This window comes from Sphaerodactylus townsendi, linkage group LG08, assembly GCF_021028975.2.
Source record: "Sphaerodactylus townsendi isolate TG3544 linkage group LG08, MPM_Stown_v2.3, whole genome shotgun sequence".
In the NCBI taxonomy this organism is placed as follows: Eukaryota; Metazoa; Chordata; class Lepidosauria; order Squamata; family Sphaerodactylidae; genus Sphaerodactylus; species Sphaerodactylus townsendi.
Window position 1 is genome coordinate 20,921,152 of NC_059432.1, and position 10,558 is coordinate 20,931,709.

Consider the following 10,558-nt stretch of genomic DNA (forward strand, 5'->3'; position numbering starts at 1 on the left):
GGTGTATGATTATATCATCAATGGGGAACGCCCTGTCTTTTCTGACTACTAACAATGAAATTTGTGTGATACCAACCAAGCTGATACAAAAGATGTGTCAGCTTTCAAGCTCACCAGAATTCTTCATCAGTGTGAATGTTCCAAAAAATTTTAAAAGGTAGAAGCGTGGAAAGCAGAATTTTCATGCCATGTTGGTACGACCTGGTAATAATTCCCCAAATAGTGTCCTTCAATGAATTTCTGTTTTTAGCTAGTCAGGCTTTGCTGCTGTGCTTCTTGCATACTGCGGGCGGCACAGCCCCAAGAAGAGAAATCCAAATTGTCACTGGCTCAGTTCAAACACTACAGTAGCACCATGGTATATTTTAACTGTAATTAGTTTGTGAAACTATGATTCAGCTCACAGGTGATCCATTTGCCTCAACAAATTCTTTGCTCTGGGGCTAAAGAGCAAGTCACTGGGGAGTTGACCAGGAATGACAGGAGCGCTGAATTCACACATCCTGTGAAACCAGCCTTAAAACTTACATTTAATACACCAACTTCAGAACGTGGCTTAGTTCCTAGTTTAACAGGCCCTTAGCTAACCACAGTCAGTCAGGTGGTCCACATTCAGTTGATCATATTAACCTAGCTTGTTGAACTAAGCCATGGTTTTGTGCGATGTCTGAATGGAGCCACTGTACCACAGTGGCCACTCCACTGGGTGAGAGTTTCTATTAGTTTTTTCTAGGAAAACCAGACTCATTATATTTCTTTCTGCAGTGTGGTGTACAGCGAAGCAGCACAGTGTGTGCCAGAAGGGATCACTGTAAATTACAAGGATGGTTTCTGCTTTTACTAAGCGCAGAGAAGATGATGACCCACTTTCCAAATGGTTATTATTCAGTTTGAAAATGTTTGAGTACTATTTCAGGAAGATTGAAAGGAAGAGGACAAAAATATTTCTTGGTCCAGCTGTGATGATATGTGTGTGTTTATGGTGGCAAACTCATACATGCTTTCCTCTGGATGTTACCCTGCCAGTGGTATCACGTCCATGATCAGAAGCCATTTGGTTTTGCATTTGCTGCTGGAAAGGCTAGGGATAGTTTAGTGCTGTTTTCTCAGGGATGCCTGGAAAAGATAAAAGGCCAATTCTAGTTAATTGAACTTCTGTTCAAGGAGAGGGAAAGATCGAGGCCAACTTCTGCCACCCACTGTGAGTACCTGCCCCACATTCTGCTTACCGAGACATCTCTGCAGAGGAGTCTCGCTGACTGCAGCCCAAGTCACATGGTTTATTTTTTCAAATTTCATGTAAGATATTGATTCAGTTTGAGTTCATGGGCACTGGGTTCTTTGTAAGTAAGTCTTGTGCAAGTAAGACTGTCATGCATCAGAATATGAACTCTTCCTCATCAAGCAAAAAAGTCCAAAGTCTCAGCTGGGGAGGAGGCTAAGCTCCTCCCGGGACTTCAGAAGGAGGCCGTTCAGACACCTCTAGGAGCCCTCAGCCCTGCCTTGTAACTTACACTTGAACCCTCAGCCCACTACCTCAGAGCCCACTGCAGCATCTAAGGTCTCCCTCCAACTGATTCCTCCATCCCCACAAAGTCAAGATCACCCAACAATATCAGAGTACCTTCTGCTATAACCGAGCATGGCACCTTTAAGAACCAGTAGCCTGTTCCTGAAGTGGGTGGGCAGTGCAGCAAAATTATGGAAGGCCTCAATTTGCCCTGAGCTTTTAGGGCTTCAGACCTAGTAGTATTTATTCTAGCCCCAGGAATTTGATTGCATCTCAGCTTTAAGTAGGATGCAGATGTAGAGCCACTTCCTCCTGTACTGTCCTGCCATCAGTTCAGGATCTGTTCTCAGACCTTGCTGTCTATCTGATGCCTTCCAGAGGTGAGGAGGGGAGTAATCAGAAACAGCTTTTTCTGTGTTTGTGCCTTGTTTTTGTTGCCCCTTGAGACTCACCTGGCACTTCCCTTGTCCCTTCAGGGGCCAGATGAAAATGCTTCTGTTTATTCAAGCTTGTCTTCTAAGTCAGTTTTCATGATGTGTTTAGCCTGTTTTTATGAGTACCCCTTCAGACCAATCATTTGTTTTATGCTGTTTTTGATTCTGTGTTTATCAAAGACCCACTTGGATTTGTTGTATTGTTTTAGTGGTAAGTCATCTGGGGCAGGGCTCTCAAGGGGCAGTGATTAATGTTGATGCCCCTAGCAGGGGCTGATGGGAATCATAGTCTGTGAACATCTGGAGGACCAGAGCTGGATACCCATGGTTTAACCTGTAAGAAGTTTGCCAGAGCAGACCCACTGTGGAGTTCTCTGTAATAGGACAGCTTCTTCTAGTTTAAGTTGGCCCCCGAGTTACAGGTTAGACAACCTGGCATTTTTAACAGTATTAGTGCCCAGGCAGCCGTTACCCTCACTTATCCTGCCTGTTGCCCCTTCCACTTGGGGTCAAAGTTCATTAGCAACACAGAGGTAGGGTGAAGGGACTGAGACAGACAAAGCCATGTTGGCATCCTCCTCCACAGGTGTAGGGCTGTGGCTCTAAGGTCAGTTGATGAAACACTTCACATGACTTCTATTTGTCATTGTTCAGGTGTGTTGTGACCAGGAGCTGTGTCAGCCTCCCTCTGAAATTGCTGAGGGAGACCTGGTTGCCTGCTGCCCTGGTTTTCTTGGTTGTCACCTGAGAATCTGTCTACAGAAGCCTGCATGGGCTTTTGCTGGCCTTTACTGCTCCTCTCGTTTTGCTCTTTTTATGCTGCTGTTTGTGGGTTTTTAAAAATATTTTTGATAGTATGTTGTATGTCATTTTGAGTGCCCCGTCTGTGTAGGAAATGCAAGTCATAAATGCTCCATAGATGAGAAGAATCTGTCATTATATGACCTTATTTATTGGTTATGGGTTTTTAAAAATCCTGTCCTTGCAATAGGAAGAGAGGGGAGTCGGAAGGGTACCACAGAAGAAGGAGTTGACAACCCCCAGGGGTGTGATTGTTTTGGGATCCAGCCTTATATGTATGTTGCTGGGATGTCTAATAAAACAAGTTGGGATTTGCAAAGAATAGCAATAGAAAGATAAATGACTCTTTTGGGACCTGAGCTGACCAGTTGATCCCCTTTATTATCCTTCCCCCACACTGTTTAAATGCTCTTTAACTGCCCTCCGCACACTGTGCTTTCTATAGGATGCTGAGTATGCCTAGTCCTTAGTAAGCCATTGGAAGTAGGTCTTTTTAAATGTTAAAAGTAACATTGGTCTGCACAGTTGGGGAGTCCCCTAAGTATTCACGTATCCCTATCATATTTTTTTGGTAGCTCCATTTCACTGAACTACTGATAGGTACTTGACTATGAGCTATGGTAGTATAGGGAACAAATTCAATACCTTCTTGGAAGTGGAGGAATACTAAACCCCAAATCTCTTTCTTCTGGATGCTTTTAAGTGCGGAGACTCGAGTAGGCCAATTTCCCTTGTTTTTGTTTTAAATGAGGTTCTCGTTGAAATGGTGGGTTCCATCTTATTTACAACAGGCACTTTTCCGCATGCATAGGGAGTGTACTGAGTATGTAGAAACCCTTAACTTTGTTTGCTTTTGAGAGAGGCACTCAACCATGAAGCGCCCTGTTAGAGGAAATGATGATATAGAAAGAGACAAAGTTGTGTAGTGTTTAAAGTGTTTAACTAGAATCTGGGATCCTCAGGTTTGAATATCTATTCTATCATGGAGTGTTTTGGGGGGAGAAGAACACCTGTGGCCAAGCCTGCAAAACTCACAATTTCTATTTGACTAGATATATGCCATTTAATAAAAGCAAAAGGGAAGGTGTTCTGTTACCTGGACTATTGCCATTTCCTATGCAGTGTGTGATGTCCATTATTATTTCTCCAAGTGGCATACATGAACCAAGGCTGCAAGGTAGCCCATCTCAGCATGGAGAGATGTTGCTGTCTATGATCACAGCCAGCTACTGCATCTGAAAAGTATTAATAGAAATTCTTTATGAAGGTCTCTTTTTTTTCCTTCTTGTCGGATTAAAGACGTATTATTGATTTAAATGACCATTTATCATAGATTTATGAGAATCAACCCATTTCAGAAGGTAGTACATAAGCTTTTAACACTCACTACTTGTTCATTTATCCTTTACTGCATTTTCTGCTGGTACCAGACAATCAGTAATTTTGTGTCTATTAGGTTTTATCGACCAATGTACTATGCAGAGGACTTCTATATTATTATAGCTTAGTGATGTAAAATGGATGGAAGATTAGGAGCGAATGAAATCCAGAATCTCACTCTGGAATGTTGCGATAAGATATGGCATTAAGAAAAGCTCTTTGCTACAAGGATTTGCCCTTAGGGATGCATCTATTCCTGGAAACCTTTGAAAAATTGCAATCCAGTGGGAACTTGGAAACAAATTCCTTGTTCCTAGAGTTCCTTGTATTGTCCTAAACTGGGAGAAGACATGGTACAGTTTTGCCCTTATTGGTGAATCGGAGGAGGGCCATGACCTCTTCACTTTGGGCCTGCTAGGTCCCTGCAGAATTGAAGACACACTTCTTCAGCAGTGGAGCAGCAGTGGCGTAGGAGGTTAAGAGCTCGTGTATCTAATCGGGAGGAACCAGGTTTGATTCCCAGCTCTGCCACCTGAGCTGTGGAGGCTTATCTGGGGAATTCAGGTTAGCCTGTACACTCCCACACGCGCCAGCTGGGTGACCTTGGGCTAGTCACAGCTTCTCGGAGCTCTCTCAGCCCCACCTACCTCACAGGCTGTTTGTTGTGAGGGGGAAAGGGCAAGGAGATTGTAAGCCCCTTTGAGTCTCCTGCAGGAGAGAAAGGGGGGATAAAAATGCAAACTCTTCTTCTTCTTCTTCTTCTTCTTCTTCTTCTTCCTCTTCTTCTTCTTCTTCTTCTTCTTCTTCTTCTTCTTCTTCTTCTTCTTCTTCTTCTTCTTCTTCTTCTTCCCAAAAAGCAAATACTGAACAACGAGAATGAACAACTCATGCAATAGGGGAGGCCTGAAGGCTTCCATTGGCTTCAAAACACACACACACACCCCACGCAGTTCATCCATCCGAAAGGGTCTCTTGAGTTGCCCAGACTATCTGGTACCTGGATGCTAAGGAGAATCAGCCATGGATACTAGTTGGATAGGAGACAAAGAAAGCCAGGGTTGCTCCATAGAGGCAGGCAATGGCAAACCATCTCTACTCATCTCTTTCCTTGAAAACCCAATAAGGGGGCAGCCATAAGTCAGTTGCATCTTGACAGCACTTAATTATTATTTTTGAGTCCCTGATCCAAGGCTGTTCTGATTGATACTTTTGGTAATAAATTGAAAGGTGATAGCCCCCTTAATTGCCAAATCTCAATTAAATTTGGCTCGTACAATATAAAGGAGAGGGCGGAACGACACCCCGGTATGGGTCCATATTGTGACCACAGCTAAGGCTATCAGCTTTGTTTTCAAAGTTTAAACTATGTATAATCTTGGTTATTTTCTGTAATTCAGAATTATGACTAGTGGACATTGACTAGGTATGTAATTCAGAGGCATGATTAGGTAGGACAATGTCCCTTGAAGTACGAAGCGTGCATACAACATGTGGAAGGTTTCTTCCACTGCTTCATATGGACTAAAAACTGACTTGGTTTGATGCTGCATGAATCCAAGTAAAATAGCATGACTTGCCACCCATGGCAATTTCCCACCTCAAATTTTAGACTAAACCACAAGTATTTGAGCTGCACCGCTAAACATAGTCTGTATCATGAAACTCTGAACCTGAGTTAACTGCTCTTGTGAATGTGGTGTAGTTAAAATCTTGTCCCACAAGAAGACTTTGGGGTGAAGCTCAAGAGTGAAAACACACAAAACTAGGGAATGAATCCTCACTTACAGACATAAACAGATCCAATGGACCTAGCAAGGTTCATGGCCAAGTGGAGACTTGAACCCTTAGCTCTCAAGACTAAGATATTATCCACTACACACCATGCTGCCTACTTGAACTAAGAGGAGTCTTCTATATGCAGCCCCAGCACACTTAGTTTACAAACGGGCACATGTATAGCTCTGGAAATGTCAAAGCAACTAATCAACATGAGCATATTTGTCTTTGTTAAATACTGCTTTCTGATACAATCTGTAGTTTGAAAATTATAAAAACGTGACAGATTATAATTATCCATGTATGTCCTATTGGTTCTGCATCCATCTGAATGAAACAGTTTTACCCCAAGCAGTTCATTTTAATGATATGCTAGCACATTAAAACAAAGAGGGAAAGCACTTTATGGAAATAATTCTACAGGGAGTTAGTGACAAAGGTAAATATTAAACCCTCGGACATTATCCTTAAAGTTGTGGGGGGGGGGGGGACATCTAAGAATAGATGCAAAACAAAAACAAATAACAAAATCTTAACAGGGAATCATTTATTAGCTCTCTGTAAGTGGCAATTTGCATGAAAGTGCTTAATGCATTATTGAACCACTCCCTTTCATCACCTAGCTGTGAGGATGTATGCACCACTGTGGGTTCTTTTACCTCCCTCTTTCTCCTTTTTTTATCACAGCCAAAAGACCAATCAGCTAGAATAATAATAGTATTTATATGGTACATTTCAAAGTGTTCAAATCACTTCATGTAGTGCCTTGATTTCCTGTCTGTGAGCGCACTTGTGTGCATTTAAATGTAAAACCAGTGTGGCATTTTCATCCTCTGCTCTGTGCCCTTTGGAGGAAGGACACCTCATCGAGCGTTAAGACCCAATGGTGGATTGATGGACAGTGACATCATCATACAGGGGGACAGAAGGATGCACTGGGATTCTGGTTATGGCCACCGGGAGGAATCCCAGGAGTATTGCTGTTGTTCATAAGGCATAATAGAATACCAATACATGAAGATAAAAGTTGCCCGCCCTTTGTTGGGGGACCCTTCAAAGTATAAAAAGATTGTAGAGTGACGCAGCCTCTGATTTTAATCCAGAATAAAGCTCTTCTCCAGATACCAAACGTTTGGGGAACAGTGGCCTTCCTCCTCCTACTCTGCTGAGAAAAATCAGGAGACTTCCTCTGAACTTAGGAGACTCCCTCTGACTCGAGTGGTTCTCAGCCACTGGAGGAAGCCTTCAACCTTTGCTGAGCAGAGTGGGTGGCAGTCAAGGCATCGTCTCAGTAACTTCAGAATGCCCACCTAATGGAGGGAATATAGTTGGAAGGACTGGCTGTAGGTAAGTGGGTACCTAAATTGTGGCTGTTGCCTTGCCAACATTCATTCTTGACCTTTTGCCAGTGGTGTAGTGCCAATGGGGCGGGGAGTGCGACGCCCCCAGTGGAGCTGCAGCAGGGGCAGGTAGCACTGCAACAGGGGTGCAGGGGGTGCACGTGCCCCAGGCGCAGTTTCCCCTCGCTCCACCTCTGCCTTTTGCTTCCCGGTTTGTTGGGCATGCAAGTTGGTGTCTTTTTATTTAACATGTTGGTAGCTGAATGTGCAACTAGGTCTAAGGTGAGGATGGGGTCTTAGTGGAATACAGAGACACGGGTGGTTCATTAACTCTAGGGCAGGGGTAGGGAACCTGCGGCTCTCCAGATGTTCAGGAACTACAATTCCCATCAGCCTCTGTCAGCATGGCCAATTGGCCATGGTAGAGCTGATAGGAGATATGGACCCTAATGGTACATCTGGAAGCTGCGTTCTACTCTAGAAAAAGGATATTTGGTGAACTTGCCCAGGTGACAGTTTGTAGGTTTTCCTACACATTCCATTACTTATTTCCCCTTTTGATGTGACGTTTGTTGGATCAGAACCAGAATTTTTCCTTGATTCCACTAGGTCTTCATTTTAAAACTGAATCCTGGCAAGATGGCTGTGATGCTGGCTGGTAAAATTGAGGCCTTGTAGAGTATTGAACTCCCCACGTTTTCGTCAATGAAAAGACTGATGGTGGTGCTGATTAGAGCAGCATTGCTGCAAAACAAGTTAATGCAGCTGCGAAAAATGCTTTCTTCCATCTCCATTTAGCGCAGAGCCAGCTGATCTGGCCATGTGAATCTAGGCCCAGGCTACACCAGAGGTGTTCAACTCTAGTGCTTCAGATGTTCATGGACTACAACTCCCATCAGTCCCTGCTGGCATGGCCAATTGGGAATTGTGGTCCATGAACCTCTGAAGTGCCAGAGTTGGACATCCCTGGGCTAGACTGTTGTAATACACTTTACATGGGAGTGCCCTCAGTTGGTGCAGAATACTACAGCATGGCTGCTATCGGATGCTAGGCAGAGTGCAGATATGATGCCCATCCTGCAGTCTCTTCATTGATTTTCAGTCTTGTTTCCAGATTCAGTTCATGGTATCGGTCATTACCTACAAAGCCCACCATGGTATAGGATTCGGGTTGCCAGGTCCCCCTGGCCACTTCTATGGGAATAGGAAGTCGGTTTCCCAAATCCAAGTTGGGAAACTCCTGAAGATTTGAGGGTGGAGCCTGGGGAGGACGGGGACCTCAGCGAGGTAACAATGCCACAGAGTCCACCATCCAAAGGATCCATTTTTTCAGGGGAACTGATTTCTACAGTCTGGAGATGAGCTGTAAATTCCAGGAGATCACCAGGTCCAGCTGTGGGGGGGGGGCTGGCATTACCTAGAACCCATCTCTCTGCAGTGCCCGCTCTCCCAATGTGCTCAGTTGAGCAGCAGTGGCGTAGTGGTTAAGAGCAAGTGTACTCTAATCTGGAGGTACCGGGTTTGATTCCCTGCCCTGCCACTTGAGCTGAGGAGGTTTATCTGGGGAATTCAGATTAGCCTGTGCACCCCAGCATATGCCAGCTTGGCAGAGGCTACCTGGGGACTGGGGGGTGCGCGTTGCCCCAGGCACACGCCTGGGGCGTGCGTGCAAAAATTCAGGTTGGTTCATGGGTTTTTTTGTATTTTTAGTGTTTTTTTCAGTTTTGGGCCTGCAGAGCAGTTTTTAGGATAGCAGCACCAACATTTCAGAAATATTTTGGGAGACTTTCCTGATGATGCCACCCAAGTTTGTTGAGATTTGGTTCAGGGGGTCCATAGTTATGGACTCCCAAAGGGGGTGCTCCATCCCCCTTTGTTTCCAATGGGAGCTAATAGGAGATGGGGACTACACCTTTTAGGGTCCATAACTTTAGACCCCCTGAACCAAACTTCACCAAACCTGGGTGGTATCATCAGGTGAGTCTCCTAAAGATACTCTGAAAGTTTGGTGCTGCTAGCTTCACAATTGCACCCCTGACAGCAGGCACCCCTCCCCCCAAATTTCCCCAGATTCTCCTTTTAAATCCACCCCCTTCGGCATGGATTTAAAGGGAGAATCTGAGGTCCCCAGTTAAAACATTGAAAGTCATGCTGTTTAAGGGTGGGGGATAAACCACCCCAAAGCAGCGTCTCTTTCAATGTTGATTTAACTGTGGACCCCAGATTCTCCCTTTAAGGTGGATTTAAAAGGAGAATCTGGGCTCCCTAGTTTAAACACCATTGAAAGTGATGCTGTTCGGGGTGGATTCCAGCATCACCAGCTGACCACCTGAGGGAGGCATAAAACTCAGATACGAACCCGGGGCTCCATTTCCCCTAGCTGTGCCTCTGCAGCTGAGTGACTTTGGGCTAGTCACAGGTCTTCAGAACTCTCACAGCCCCCCCCCCCCCACCTCACAGGGTGTTTGTTGTGTTGGGGGGAAGGAAAATAAGATTGTTAGCCCCTTTGAGTCTCCTTCTAGGAGAGAAAGGGGGAATATAAATCCAACTCTTCTTCTTCTTCATCATCATCATCATCATCCAGAGTCATCACCCTGTTTCCTCAACGATTCTTACATTATTTTGCTCCTTGCATGTCTCGGGCAAGATTCCATTGTGACACCTTAACTCACAGCAAATCCTCCTGAAGGCCCCCCGTATGCAACCGTTCTCTGCTGTGCCCCCACCTTGTGGAATTACCTGCCCGATACGGAAAGGAAGGACCCCCCCTAATGCACTCTGCCTTGAGCCTTCAGCAAAGAAGGCGGGCTACAGATGAAATAAGTAAATGAACTCACCAAGTAATGAGAATTTGATTGAAAGTAATTGAACTTTTTTTTTTTAAGTCTTCAAAACGGCCGTGGCTTTGTAGAAAAATGGAGACATTTGAACAAGTGTGTTCCGAGAGAAAATAATGAACTTTTCATTTAAAAGGTTAATTGCTAAAATAGCAGTCTTTTGAATGCTGCCCCAACAGCAGCTATCACACATGACTGCCGTGCGCTATTTTGGGCCGAGCGGTGCAAATGACATTGATGAAATTCCTCCGTCGCTGCTATTTATACAATGTTACGTGTCTGACTGCTCTGAGCTCTGCATCCCTTAACCAGGAATGCCATCGAAAAGTGCAGTTCTTGTTAATTTTGAACAGTTTCACAACGGCACGGGCAACACGGGTCTGTCTAGGCCAGCCCAATCGCATGTCTCGGAAGCTGAGCAGGGTTGACCTTAGTAAGAAGAAGAGTTTGGATTTATACCCCGCTTTTCTCAGCGGAGTC

General features: G+C 44.7%; 1 long non-coding RNA gene across 1 annotated transcript; it reads right to left on the bottom strand.

The window, feature by feature from the left end:
• Positions 1-981: 981 nt before the first annotated feature.
• On the bottom strand, positions 982-10,255 carry LOC125437487. The gene is made up of 3 exons (XR_007245223.1): positions 10,079-10,255; positions 3,842-3,980; positions 982-1,116 (listed from the first exon to the last, which is right to left on the bottom strand). It is a non-coding gene; the product is annotated as an uncharacterized LOC125437487 (long non-coding RNA).
• Positions 10,256-10,558: the final 303 nt, after the last annotated feature.